We start from the raw sequence: 15,151 nt of genomic DNA on the forward strand, positions 1-15,151 counted from the left end.
CCTCCACCATGTACAGAGTTATGATCAATAATTTTACTGCAAATATTACAGTGATATTGTCAATGATGTTTTCAAAGATGCCATGAGTGCCGTAATTTGTGGGGTAATTAGGAGTGCATGGCAAGGCCGTGAGTTATAGTTACCTTAGGTCATGAGTTATAGTTACGTGAGATAACTAGACCCTGATGAATTTCTATGATTTTGTACGTTTAAAATGTGAACCTAACTATATTATCTCGGTAATCTTTGTTTTTTTCAGTGAATTTCTATGTTTTTGATAATGTAAAGTCATTTTCATTACTATACGTTAATCCAACCACCGCCATGCACCATGGGTCTGTGACTAGGTGCGTGAGGGTCTGAGTGGATCTGTGAGTGGGTGTGTGAGGTTCAGAGTCATCTGTGAATGGGTGCATGAGTGTCTGAGTTGGTCTGTGAGTGGGTGGGTTCATGAGTGCCTGAGTGGGTCTCTGAGTGGGTTTTGTGAGTGGGTCTGCGAGTGGATGTGTGATGGTCTGAATGGATCTGTGGGCAGGTGTGTCAGTGTTTGAGTGAGTCTGTGAGTGGGTGTGTCAGTGTCTGAGTGAGTCTGTGAGTGGGTGCGTCATAGTCTGAATGGGTCTCTGACTAGGTGCACCAGTGTTTGCGTGGGTCTGTGAATGGGTGCGCAAGGGTCTCAGTGTGTCTGTGAGTGGGTGCCCAAAGGTTTGAGTGGTTGTGTGAGTGGGAGCAAGAGATTGAAAGCGAGAAATTGAGAGAGAGAACGAGTGACAGATAGAGAAATAGAGATAGAGAGTTGTATAGGCTTTGATGAATGATATACTTAGAATGAAATATTCCTGGGCAAATTGAAAAGAAAAAGCTGTTTGTTAAGTAAAAATAGTGAGATGACCTTTCAGAATGTACCTTAAATATTTGAAGTTCAAAATAAATTAAAGAAGAGATACGACCAACGATACTCCTAGATTGAAACCCTCAACTTTCAGGTTAAGGATCTGAGAACTTAACCACAAGGCCACAGGTGTCTGCAATACTAATCTCTCTCTCTAGTGACAGGACCACGGGGGAGCCTGAAGACCCCACGGTCCTAGCCTGCTTCCCTATGTCCTGTGGGAGCTGGCATTCCCCCCCCCCCAAACATGGAGCTGCACTTAATACAGCTCCCTGCATGCAGGAGCAATGTTTTCATCTGTCTTCTCTTCGCACACTGTTTGACAACTCTCACTTGCAGAAAGTGGACTTTTTTTGCTTTTGCTTGTTGGGAGCTGCCAGCTCTCACCAAGCAAAAGAAAACAGCTATGTCCCAGGGGTGGGCACCCTGGGACGAAGCGGGAGTCAGCCCTGGGGGTGGTGGTCCCCAGGGCCATCATTTGCTCCTCACCGGGGGCCTCATGGCCCCCTTTCAACTGTGAATTTAGCCCTGGTGAAGTGGTGGTCCCTGGGGCTGCGGGGTCTGAAATGACTCCCTTTCTCTTTTTTTTGCATGATTGCCCCAGGAGGGGGTGGTCCCCAGGGCTGCGGGGGCCGCACAACCCCCCCACACCATATTGCAGTAAAGCACTGGAGAGGTGGCGGTTCCGGGAGCAGTAATAAGCCCAGGAGGGGAGCCCGTGTGCCACCTCTTTATTTTTTTAAATACCCCAGGACCTGGCCCACGCGGGGGCTTAAAAAAAACAAGCACTTGAGAATGTGGTTATTTGTTTTTAATTTTTGCAGAGAATTCACTGCGATTCTTTTTTTAAAAGTGCTTTTTTGCTGTGGCGGATTCCCTCTGGGACCCCAGCATCAGAGCTAAGGGGTCAGGGTGACTGTTCCCTGGCCCATTTGTCTTTTGTTTTGCATTTTTTGGTGGGAGTCAGCTGAAACCGAGTTCCAAGATGGCTGCCAACACTTCCTGGTTGAAGTGTTGGCAGCCTATCAGAGGTCTGCATTTCCCTGCACTAGCTTGTCATTATTTGCAAAGACATCTCAATGGATCCACGGCCCTAGATATACAAATTTATTTTCCCTTTAATTTCTCAAACACTACTGAACAGATTTACTTACTTCAGCTGCTGTCTTGAAAGTCTCATGGTGATTCATTAAGCGGGTGCTGAGAAAAAAAGGAGGGGTCCAAAAACATGTTTTCCTAATTTTAAATAGGGATTTTAGACACGACTTTAGCCCAAACTGCTGAACCGATTTACACTAAATTTGACAGAAAGCTAGGTCTTGGCCCAGAAAGAGTGCTTTTTGTAATTTGGTGAAAATCCATTCAGTAGTTTTGGAGTTATTAAAGGAAAAAATATATAGGTTTTTAGAGATGCGGATCTGCAGGGGATTCACCACGGACCTGGGTGGATTTCCAGATCCACGCACCAACAGCAATGCCGTGATTGACGGGCTGCAAACTGAGAGGAAAGTTGTGGCTATCATTTTGTTCATTTTGGACTCGGTTCCCAGCAGGGAAAATAAAATAACAAGTGATAGAAGGGGTCAGGGTAGAGGTACCCTGACCCAATGGGACCAATGGAGGGGTTTGTGAAGGATTCCGCATGGGCAAGGAATGGTCCCAAAAACTTTTTTTTCACAGTTTGGGTGAATGTGGGTGGTTCCGCGGATCCAGACCCCAATTTAAAAAACACATACACTCAGTCACAGACCCAAATACCTACTTACAAACTCACTCACACATTTTCACACCCACAAAACCACTCACATGCCCACTCACATACCCATCCAACCACTCGACAACCCACTCACATACCTACAAAACCACTCACACCCACTCACAGACCCACAAAACCTCTCAAATGGCCACTTACAGACCCACGCAGCCTCTTACACACGCACTTACACACCCACAACACACACGCATGTAAACACCCACTCAACCACTCACACACCCATTCACAGACCTCCCTCACACACACAGGTTACAGGTATGTTGTAGTTAGGAAATAGCATTAAAAACAGAACTTCCCTAAAAAAAACTAAGGTTATAAGGGAGTTATGTTAAGAAATACAATTTAAAAACCCTTTGAAACTCACTGAAAAAACAAAGGTTACAGTGACGTAATAGTTAGGTTCAGTTTTTACACACGCACAAAACCATAGAAATTCAGCAGTTATAGTTATCTTGAGTAACTATAACTTGTGCTCTAAGGTAACTCTAACTTGCACCCTTGCCATGCACTACTTATGACCTCACACGCTACATCAATCTTGACATGTCCTATGGCATCATTTGTGACATCACTCATGACTTCTCAAATTACATAATTTAAGCTTCATTTGTACACATTACTCTATAAACTAGTATAGCATTAGAGGCCTGAAAGTAAGTACAAATAGCTCAAAGTCATGTGAAGCATCATTTATCATGAATACAATGAATACCATCACCGATACAACTCCCTTAGGTGTAGCAAGCATTTGTTATGTGCAAAATTGAGCCTCTACCATACACTTCACAGGTAGTCTCGTTCACATTAACAATCAATCCCAGATATATGGGAATCCCTTATTGCACACTGTGCTCAATCTGTATGCAACTGTTCAGACAAAGCCAGCTTCCTCAAGATACTCAATGTCTGTTCCAAAATTAATCTGCTACTACAGACAACTTTTATCTGTATCAAACCCCCCAAACCTACATTGAGAAATGAATTTGATGAGTGAAAAAGTGGGTACTGTAAACTGTGTGTACTCCATCGAAAGAGTTTATTCCGTACCACACTGTTTGCAGACAGTGAAACTCTTAAGAGAAATACACAACAGAGTATTAAAAAGTATCTACTAAAGACAGTGTATACTGTATGCAACACTTGTAAAACACAAACAAAAAACAATTTGCTCAAATTATCGAAGGTCTGAAGGTGCTAAAGATTACATTACCTGCAGCCTTCATACTGTAGTAAAATCTTTACCGACAGCCCATCTTCTAAAGCAAAACCAGCATATGTACACAGGTTAATATGTTAAGTAGAAATTATCATGCTGAGATGATTCTGTATTGTAACTCAAGGATGCATAAAAGTGCTTAGGGGCATATTTAGTAGAAAGTGGTGCATCAGTCCCGATGTGCCACTTTTCTTGCATCGCCCCTGCCCCATCTAACGACACCATGGTCGTGCTGTATTTACAATACAGCACACGATGGCATTCGTTAGGACAATAGCGTCAACATTTTTGTCACTATTGTGGTGCTTTGCAGCACTAGCATCAAACTTTTTTATGCTAGTGCAGCAAAACACAGGGAGGCCCATTGATTAGAATGGATGTGTCATTTTAGTGCCTGCTCTAAGCAGGCATTAAAAATGGCAGCAAAAACAGACACAGTTAAATGTTTTAAATTTCACTGCACAATTTTTACTGGCTTCCCTTTGTTGGAACTCACATCTTGCATACATTATGCCTGGCACAGGCATAATGTGGCACAAGGGTTTACAGAGTGGCACACTGCAAGCATAGCCCAAACTGCTATCTCCATAATGGTGAAAGGATGCTGCCTTTGCCAGGAATTAAGCAGCACTAGCGTGGTGGTGGCAGCATACTGTGTAGTGATCAGTGGGAGTGAACAGGCCTTTTTACCAATGTCACTAGAGTGAGGCCTATTGGCTCACTCTTTTAAAGTTCTGCTGCTGTGTGCTGAACTCACCCTTGGCATACATTGATTTGGTGTGTAGTGCTGCACAATCCATGTGTTACACTTGTGCTGGGTCTGTGTGCCTGTGAACTGTCAATACATGAAAGATGTAGTGTTGTGCAGGGCATGTATGTTATATGCGTGTGCTGGATGTATGTGTGACTGTGAATGACACAATGCATGGAAGATTCTCTGTTCCATTTTGGGAGACCCAGGGCTAACTGGATGAACATGAGGAGATAGAGGAATCCCCATGGATAGATCTGTGGATTGCTGCATTCCTGTGAACTGTGTGGGACACACTGGAGGAAAGGAGAGCCAGGCTCTTCATTACACTTCAAAGAGTGCTCTTTGATTTCAGACAGATGTCACTGGAAAGGGGCTTGGGCATATCTAAAAAAGGAGGAGATGGGACTAACATGTCACAAAGTGTAGGGATTGGGCCAGTGGTAAGCTTTTGATATACATATCACTGTGGCTGACATCCAGGTGTAACCATCTAGTCACTCCCAATGACTGTGTTGTGGAGCTATATGTGTTGAGGGTTGCTCCTGCTGTGGCAGAATGCTTTCTAGAAGACAGGAAGGGGTCCTTTAAAAGGAAGCAGACCCTAACATAAACTTTAAAGACTCAGACTTTAAATAAAGTTTGGTGTCTGGGAATGGACTATAGGAATGGGAGCTTAAGGCCCCAAAATTGTCAACTGACCAGCAGCGAGTTGGGCTGTGCAAGACAGGGAAGCTCTGCAAGACTTCTGCCTGTAACCAGGACTGGAGGGAAACGGCTGCCATTATCCCAGCTGGGTGAAGGGACATCACCCAGGAAATCCAAGATCATCCATCCCTGGAGCCTCAGTCACCACTGCCTGCCTGCTTGCCAAGACCAGTGTGCCCTGTGAAGAATAGGAAAGCGCTGGATGGAGGGAGGTCTAGTGGGAGAGCCTGATGATTGGATCCCTTTAGTGAGATGTGAGGAGAGGCTTCTGCATTGATCATGTTGTTGCCTCCTTGTAGGGAAAAGTCAACATCCTATGTATACCAGACGGCAGTCGGTATGACTTAAACCATGAACATTACTACACCATTATGTCATCAACCACGTGCAGGTTGGAAGTTGGCAACACCATATGCCAGGTGATGCTGTTGTGAAGATTGCTGCCATGTTGATCCGGCCATACCCCATGTGTGGAGCAAAGTTGATGACCCTGTATGTCAGGTAGGGGCACTGTGAAGATTACTGCTTTGCCTCTTGGGTCACTGCCCTTGGACAGAGTGAGGACGGTGATGAAGGGCAACTGGGATAAGGCAAGGAGTGTGGTCTGGTTGAGACTGTGGGTTGTGGAGGGGGCTGCTATGGTGACCCGAGCGGGCCCAAGCCCCGACTGAGGACCAGCACCAGGAATGCCACTCATACCCCCCCACCTGTGGAAAGTATCCTAAGAAACTTACCAGTACTGCAAGAGCATCAAAGACAGCCCGGATGCTGCCTCTGCAGGACTGCATGTGAGGAACTCGTGAGCACCCAACTACTGACCTTCTTGTGCCCCAGGTGAAGATCTTACTGGAGACAGATGCTGCAGCTTCAGTACCTATGAGGGGGCACACTCAGAGACCCAGATCTTTCAGATACTTCTGGTGCAGGCATTTATTGCTGCTACCGAATGTATTTTCAGTTGTGAGCCTATGTTCACCCTCCACTGTGTCTGCCGCCCCCCCCCTACTGAGAAGCCTTGTGCTGCTTGAACCGCTTGACCACTGAGATGCAAGTACTGAAGGGATATTTGGCCCAGTTCCTCAGGATCCTTAGTAGTGTGGCCCCCGTGACATCATGAGTAAAAGGCCTCGACCCTCACGATTGGGCCCAGAAGCTCGTTTGCCCTGTGGCCCTCGGAAAGGGGTTAAGACACCCTAACCATTCACCCACGTTCAAGGGGTCCAAGGCCAAAGTCCAGCACTCTTGTTGTGACTGATTGGACCTTACCAAAACGTTCTTGCATCTACCGTACTCAGCTGGTCCTTTGTAGAGAAAAGGCCTATCAACCATATGGTGGCCCTGTCATTTATCTGCTGTTAATCAAAGAGATGTTATTGCCTGTCCCTCCAACTGAGCACACAATAGCTGCGGTGAGCACACAACAGATGTGGCAGCCCCTAGAGAGCGTGTTGTAACTCCACATCTTCAAAGTCACGCACTGACAAGAGGCTCGGTCTTCAGCCACAGAACCACTCATACTTGTAGAGAATTGTCCCTACAGCTCCATTTACCTTTTATCTGTGGTACAATTGATTCAGTTTCCGTAAACTAGAATCTCATCTACACAGCAGCGCAGCAGTCACTAGTACAACGCTGCACCAACAAAGGGCTCAGGTGAGGCCAACTACAGTAACCTGTTCGACAGCCCGCCAAAATAATCCATCTCTGAACTTGAGGTATCGGAGTTAAGCTCACGTGCGCAAGTCTTGCACTCCATCTCCACTGGCCGGAAATCACAGGACTGGAAGCAAGGTTCACCAAGAGTTTGATGGTACCAATATCACGTAAAATTAGCTTCATTGCGGCCAGATGCTCAGCTTGTCTGCAGGATGCACAGACTCTTGAACTCCATTACAAATTAAAAATTCCTAGGCATTACCACACTCCTCTGACCTATACATAAACCACTAATTATTTTTGTACAGCACCATTCAAGTAGAACCAGACCCCAATCTTCTCTACCCTGAACCCCGAAAGCATGACACAAACTCTAAAAAAGATATGTGGGCATTTAGTAAACCAGACAATGCGTATTTGCGTCACTTTGCCATAAAAGGAGATGTCACAACCTATATAGCCTTCACCTGAATGGCTATCGAGTCTATTTTACCATCAGAGCCGACAAACAAGTATATTGTGTATGCAGTCAAGCAATCTCTATGATGATAGAGCCTTTCCGTATTGCAAAATAAACGACCAAGGGAATATCTCAAATCCACAATGCGCTATGAGAGGAAAATCAGGATAGACACATGTAACGTTTATGGCAGAACGATGAAGAAATCTTTTCAGTATATCATCAAAACCGTAAATCATATTCCTTCTTTTGGATATAATTTGTTGTTATTCTAAAGGGACTTGCAAAAAACGCGACCACCATTGGGTTCGTGACCCTAGACCCTATGAGAGCAAGGAGAAAGATCTGAGCGAACTGAATGCCTGGCAGACTAGCCAGGTTTGAGAAAGCCTGAAAGAGTTCAAAGTGATCTTGTGGTGAAGTTCGACAGAAAATATGTTTTTTAGTTTGGCTGAGCATAACAAGTAGATACGGTCACCAGTTCTGGTCTGCTTCCATGCTTTTTTAAACTCTTAATTGCCCTTCGTTACATGGCCTGTGCCATCATACTTAAATATGGATACCAGATTTTTTCTTTATATAATGTGGATAGAATTGCGTAAAATGTTGATAAGAATATTAGGAGTCACTATGTCTTATCCACAAAACGGAGAGCATGGACAATGTTTCCAAGCAGCTGACTTATTTGCAGTTGGAAGAGTCTGACCATTCGGACTCGTCTGACCCTTATGATGAGTCACACCTGGCTCAACAACGGCATTCTATTAAGGTCCTTAATTATATATGCAAGTAAACATATGTTATACTGTCCAGTTCCTATGTGATTAATACTTTTTATGTCTGTTTCTCAAAAGTAGGAGTGAATACCTGTCAAGTAGTAAAACAGGTATCAAGGAATGAACACTTTTCTCAAAAAAGCTTTGCATTCTAAAGAAGGACATGTACTGGTGTGTTTTACATGTCCTGATAGTGAAATACTGCTGAATTCAGTTTTCACACTAATGCAAGGCCTATCTCTCCCATAGGGTAACATGGGAATTGTCTGGAAATACATTTTAAGTGTAATTTCACATTGCGAGCAGAGAGAGATGTGAAGTTTGAGGTCTCTGAACTCACAATTAAAAAATACATCTTTTAGTGAAGTTGTTTTTTAAATTCTAAGTTTGGAAATACCACTTTTAGAAAGTAGACATTTTCTTGCTTAACCGTTCTGTGCCTGGGCCTGGCTGCGGAAACTACGTCTGGGTCAGGATGACAGTTGGGCTGTTTGTGAATTCACCCTAGACAGTCCCACAAAGGAAGCTGAGGTGTGCCCTGCATATCCTGATGGGTCTTCCTGGGCTAGAGTGGTGGGAGGAGCCGACACTTCCACCTGAATATGGCTGTGCCTGTCCTTACACAAGGCAGTTTCCACCCCCCGGGAGTGTCTCTGGGGCAAGGGCAGGAAAGGCAGTGTCTTTTGCACTTCAAAGACTTTCTTTTGAAGTTTTCCTACTTCAAAGGAAGAAATGAGCATAAGCATTGGACTTGTGAGATCACAACTTCAGAACACTTCTGGACTGAGGACATTCTGCCAGGAAGAAGAGCTAGATGCTGTAGGAGGAACTGCCACTCTACCTGTTGCTTTGCTGTGCTGGCCTGCTGCTTCTGTCCTGGGAGTGAAAGGACTAGACTTTGCTTTCTACATCCTGTCTTCAAAGGTTCTCCAATGGCTTGGACAGTTCTTGCCTCCTGTTAGAAGTCTTAGGGACATCAAAGACTTAATCTGCCAGCACCTGTGCTCTCTTGCTGAGAGTCCTGACTCGCCAAGTGGTGCCAAATCCAGTTCCTGGGTCTTTGGGAGTGAGTTCTGGTGTAACCAAGAAGAAACTAAGTACATCAACTCCAGAGCAACTTCAGAAATGGCGCTGCTGTCTGACTCTGCCTCGCTGCCTGCACCGGAGCTGTGGTCCCGGCTGAGTGCAATGACTGCAACTGACGCTGCAGGCCTGCCACCGCCACAGTGCCTCCGAAGTCCTGCCACAGCATGAGTCCTGAGTGCTCTGTCATCGACTCTGACTCCGCTGCAGCCTCTGTGGACCTGTGGTGTGATCACAGCACCAAGAAGTCGACGCCTCACGTCTTGACCTGTTGGCCTCATCGACCTTGCCTTATCGTAAGGAACTGATGTTTCGCTACCGACGCTGCATCACCTCCCCCACAACCGTAAGACACCGATGCCTCACCTCCCCTGCCTAGCAGTAAGGAAACAAAGCCACACTTCCCCGACTCCATGCAATGTCTTTGTTCCCACATCGTTTTCCAAGTTACTGTACCTGGGGTCTATGCGACTCTGTGACCAGCTCACACTCCCTCGCAAGTGGCATCGTACTGTTAGATCCTGCATAATGTATATGTGGAGTTCAAAGGCAACAGTCCTGAATATTGCTATCATCCATTCTTCCGGGGTGGGGAGCGTAGGGGATCTCCAATGTCGTAGCACGCATATCTTGGCGGTCGCCAGGGCCTTATATAACAGGCATTGTTGTGGCCGGGACAGGTCAGGAAGCTGTTCCATGTCATGGATAGGTATAAGTGAGGGAGAGAGCGGTGTCTGTAGTGTCATCGAAGTTGCAAGAGTGGCGCCTATTGTATACCTGAGGGGTTGAACCGATGGACATTTGCAGAATATATGTTGCAGGTCGCATTTGGATTCCGTGCATCGCCCGCATTCTGTATGTCGGAGTACCCCTACCCTCTACAGCTTCAGTGGAGTCCAATACCAATCATTAATTATTTTAAAAAAGGCAAAACTTCAGTCCGGCTTCTTGTACCCCTTTATCTAGGGCTATCATTGTTGCTTCCCAGCTCTCTACTTCTAGGTCCATTTGGAGATATAGGTGCCATTTGAGGCATAGAGCTTCAAGGAGGGGTTTTGTGTAGAGATGTTGTGTGAGGGCATCGTAAATACCCGCCATAACGCCCTTGAGGTGACCCCAAGTTTTGAGATGGAAAACAACAGGGGATGATAGTAATACCCATGGGGTTGCTCCCATACTGCTATGCAGACAATAATTAGTTGTAGGTATCACCAAGCTTCATTAGGGTGGAGGCCAAAGTCTCCTTGTAGGCACTCAAACAGTTTCAGCTCTCCATGCTCAATGATTTGGTCTTGTGTGTCTATGCCCACCATGCTCCATTGCGCCTAAAATCGAGATCGTCCACCGATCCCTATACCTTCATTTCCCCAAATAGGAGCTCTGGCATGAAAAAGTGGGTTTACACCTAGGATCCTATGCGCTCTGCACCATCCTACTCTCATTGCTTTCAGTATCAGGTTGGTGAGCTGTGTAGGGGAGCGAGCGTTCATATTATAAGTACCATATAGGCCACGAAGTCCTTCCCGGTGTGGGAGTAGTAGATGTTACTTTATGACCCATTGCTGTAGGTCCCATGTGTCAGGGAGCATATACACTAACTGAGAAAGGTGGAGAGCAAGTGCATAGTGTTCTATCAATGGTAGCCCCATACCACCACAGGAGCAGCTTGCCTTGAGCTTTGCCAAGGTTAGATGGGGACGAGAGGTACCCCACGCAAAGGCTCTGATTTTGGCATCAATGTATAGTAAAGTGGAGAGTGTCACTGGTATAGGAAGCATGCCCAGCACATATGTGAAGCGTGGCAAGGTGTCCATCCTCACTGCATGCACCCTGCCCCACATTCAGAGTCCCAAGTGGGACCATTTCTCAGAGTCCAGTTTCATGCCTGCAATGAGAGGCCCAAGGTTATGCACCACCATGTTCTCCAGGCCTCTGTTGACAAAGATCCCAAGATATTTAAGACGGAGTGGTGTCATACGAAACGGGAATCCCTGTAACGCCGCTGTTGTGGTAATGAGGGAGCAAGCCAGTGCCTCACTTTTTACCAGTTTAATCGATATCCGGATATGTCTGCAGTAATCTCCAGTAGTGCCGGGAGGGAACAGTCGAGATCTGTCAGGGTAAGCAGGATATCATCTGCATACAAATAGATTTAGGAAAGTCCCCCTTTTGTTGGTATGCCAGTGAGAAGTGCGGTCTGACGTATGGTAACCGCTAGTGGTTCCAGGGCTAGGAGGAACAGCGATGGCGAGAGAGGGCAGCCCTGTCTCGTTCCCCTGCGAATGGGGAAAGGATCTGAGAGAAATCCCCCACAATTAACCAGTGCTGAGGGGCTATCGTACAATAGGCGTATTTTTGCTATGAAATGTTCACCTAGTCCAAATTTTCACAAGATTGCAAACAAATATACCTAATCTATGCGATCAAATGCTTTCTCTGCATCTAGAGATCAGGCTATAGCCTCGGCTGGCATGTCCCTGGATTCCCACAGTATACGGGAGAGAGTTCTTAGGTGATTTCTAGAGGTGCATCCTGGGACATATCCCACCTGTGTTTGATGTATTAAGGACGAGATAACATTGTGCATCTGTTTCGCTAAGACACTGGCCAGAATTTTAATATCGCCATTCAGCTGCAATATGGGTCCATAATTGCCACAATATAGGAGATCTCTCCGGGTTTTGGTAGAACTGTGATCACTGCCTGATTCGAGATTGCACCTAATGTCCCTTTTTGGTCTGCCTCCCGGAAGGCTTTGTACAGGGAATCGACCACTTCTGAACCTGCCCATTTATAAAATTCTGCAGGGAATTCGTCCTCTCCCAGTTATTTATTATAAGGGAGGTTAAATATGTCTTGCATTATTTCAGTCTTATTTATCTCCCATCTAGTAGAGTTTGGCCCTCAGCTGAAAGGCAGGGTAGGTGTGCCCTGTCCAGGAAGTTGTCCACTCGCTCAACTCAACTCAAGTTTTTTGGGGTGTATAGATGTTGGTAAAAAGTTGCAAACTCGTTCACAATATCCTGCGGCTGGGTAATGACTTCGCTGTTGGTGGATACAATAGTGGGGATGGCTTGAGCTGCCTCTCTCTGTTGGAGCTGAGCTGCTAAGAGTCAACCAGCTTTTCCCCCCGCTCATAGTGCCTGTCGTAGTTTGGACTCTTGCTCTGGGCAAGACTGCTGGTTAAAGAATGACAGTACTTCTGTTTGTAGGAGACTACGCCTTTCCTACAACAAGTCGCAACTGTTGTCCCAACCTTACCGGCTCACTAGCAGCACCTCACCAGAAACACAATAGTAAAAGGTGATTGGTGGCAGCCTTTACGCATGGACTCGAGAATAAGACATCTCAGGGAGTGTTGTGGTTAAACACAAACACAGGCAATGACAAAGATGCAGTAAAGTTTCAATATTATTTATTGAACATAACTGCAATTTGTGATAAGTTGCATGGGCTGCAATGATTAGGATAATGAATAATGCAAGGAACAGAATTGTGAAGACGAGAGTCGTTATTACAAAGACCCCCACCATCTTGCAATGCATTGAAAATACATACAAGATGTAATATGATGTAATATGCCCTAATACCCTAATGTGAAAGGCCTAACCTCCTACCTAAAGGAGAGCTGGGTTTGCTAAACCTAATCTGCCAATGCCATGTCCATGAGAGGAGCCCCCAACACTTCTTGCCTTGGAATGAGGTCTCTATCCAAGACTCCGCAGGGACACGAAGTCTGGGTCAGCGTCAAGATGACTTCAGTATCGGTATCAGCGATGGTGGCGATGCCCTCTGGTCGGAACCCCTCTGATTATCTGTCTAAAGTGTGATGTATTTATACAGATCCACAAAGACCCCTGACGTAGGTGTGTTCCCAAACAATAGATAACAGACATGCTTGGGACGGCAATTAATATAAATAATCCCTCAAAAGTATAGAGAGGGAAAATCCCTAATTGTGAACAACTACTGTTTGTTTGTATTTAGTGCTTGATCTTGACGTCTTAGCACGGTGACACTAATAATGTAACTCATAACAAGTGGCCTAACTATAAACAAGGCAGCCATCTTAGAAAAAATAAATAATTAAATGGGCTAAGACAGAGCAAGCTAAGTAGGTTAAAAGTCACTAGGTAACGGTGGCACGAGTCTGCAAGCCAGAGACTGAGCTAACTCCTGTTATCCCATTAAAACGAACTAGGATTCACTACACCCTCCCCATTGCCGTAACAGGTATGACAAAGGTACAGGAACCCAAATGCTAAAAATTGCTCTGAATTAAAAGCTAAAAGCATAAAAACAAGCTAAGAAATCTTTAAAATGTGTTAAAAAAGATATTAAAAACAAATCCGCTAAAACACATACAGAGATGTTAATGTCAACCATGACAAGCACAGCATGCCAAAGCAAGTTAATGTAAATGCATAATTTTAAATCGGGAATGGCAAGCCAATTCGTCAAATTATTTGCTGTACGCATGATCTTGAAGAGTGTCATCAAAGTCACCAACCAAGGACCTAAAAAATGAGTCAACATCATCTGATGTCAAATCGAGTGCTGGGCGGACAAACGGATCCACAGAGCAGTAGTGAGCAGTAGTTCCTGGTGTAACGTTATCCGTTGCAGTGTCCTCATCCGCGGTAGATTTCAAAACGGAAGGCTCATAGGTGGCCTTGCGGAGCAACCTCAGTCTCAAGGGGCATGACCGTGAATGAACCCTCATCGGGGACATCAGCAGTTCGTGGTCCACAGGAGATGTTGGTGCAACAGCAAGACAGATCATAGGCAGATGTTCAAAGAGACACCATATGCAGCGGAAGACTGGTTGTACGCACCAGAGAAGGGGCCGAAATGACAACAACCAGTCATGCTCCAATTCCACCAGCAAGGATGCACCGAAGATCCGAACCAAGCGCTCACGGCACAGTGGAGTTGGTAGGAGCGGCTCCATTGCTTTGCGTAGCTGGAAAAAAACAACCACTGCGAATCAGAAGAAATAGCAGTAGTAGTCCGCCAATCAAAGCCAAAATAATTGGAAAGCCACCAAAAACACTTGAAAAAAGCGAATGGATGGCTGATGGGATGCCTCCGAAGACAGTCTGGAAGATGGACACGAAACCAGACCTGACAGCCTTAAAGAAATGAACAATCCCAGTGGTGCTCGAATCATTGAATATTCTGGATACCAGTTCTCCAACATGCTTGGGGAAGTTGGTATTTAATAGGGATTGTATCTCAGCTGATTATCTCGCAATCTGGAGAGCATATGTCTCCTTTGCGGATGTCAAGGCGACCTGTTTTTGAAACAATAACGCCTTTAGCCTGCTCAGCTTGTCATAGTTCACATTAATAGTATCTATGTGGGGCCACATGTCAGATACTTTTATCTCTTGTGTGGGGGGAAACAAAACATGTCCACAACACGTAACGACCTTCGAGACTGAGATTGCGTAGGCAATTCCTGATCGCATGCCGCAACAGCTTTGATCGTTCAGTACCACATAACCTCCATTGGAAAGTACATGAAATACCGGGCAAATGAATGGGACGGGAGTACCCTTCAGCAAACAGGCCAAATTTGCGACCCCCGCATTGCAAAGACCGTGAAGAGAAACCTGCTTGCATATCATGGAATGACGAACAGCAGTCTCACATTCGCTTCCACTAAGAAAGACCTCTGTTTCGCCGTTAAGACATTTGTAGTCAAAGGGCAACTCCCACTCTTCCTTATTATAGCTATCTCCTAGTTGCTCGTACCTCCCCACTGCAAGATGTTTCAGGCAGCTCGAGAAACGAAAGGTCGGAATCGGTAAATTAATTATGCCATGTAAGGGC

At 45.5% G+C, this 15,151-nt stretch overlaps 1 protein-coding gene across 1 annotated transcript in view; it reads left to right on the forward strand.

The window, feature by feature from the left end:
• DNAH5 (dynein axonemal heavy chain 5) overlaps window positions 1–15,151 on the forward strand; it is a 4,110,061-nt gene that overhangs the window by 1,322,147 nt on the left and 2,772,763 nt on the right. The gene's annotated exons all lie outside the window — the stretch shown is intronic.

The sequence above is a fragment of the Pleurodeles waltl genome, chromosome 2_2 (assembly GCF_031143425.1).
Source record: "Pleurodeles waltl isolate 20211129_DDA chromosome 2_2, aPleWal1.hap1.20221129, whole genome shotgun sequence".
In the NCBI taxonomy this organism is placed as follows: Eukaryota; Metazoa; Chordata; class Amphibia; order Caudata; family Salamandridae; genus Pleurodeles; species Pleurodeles waltl.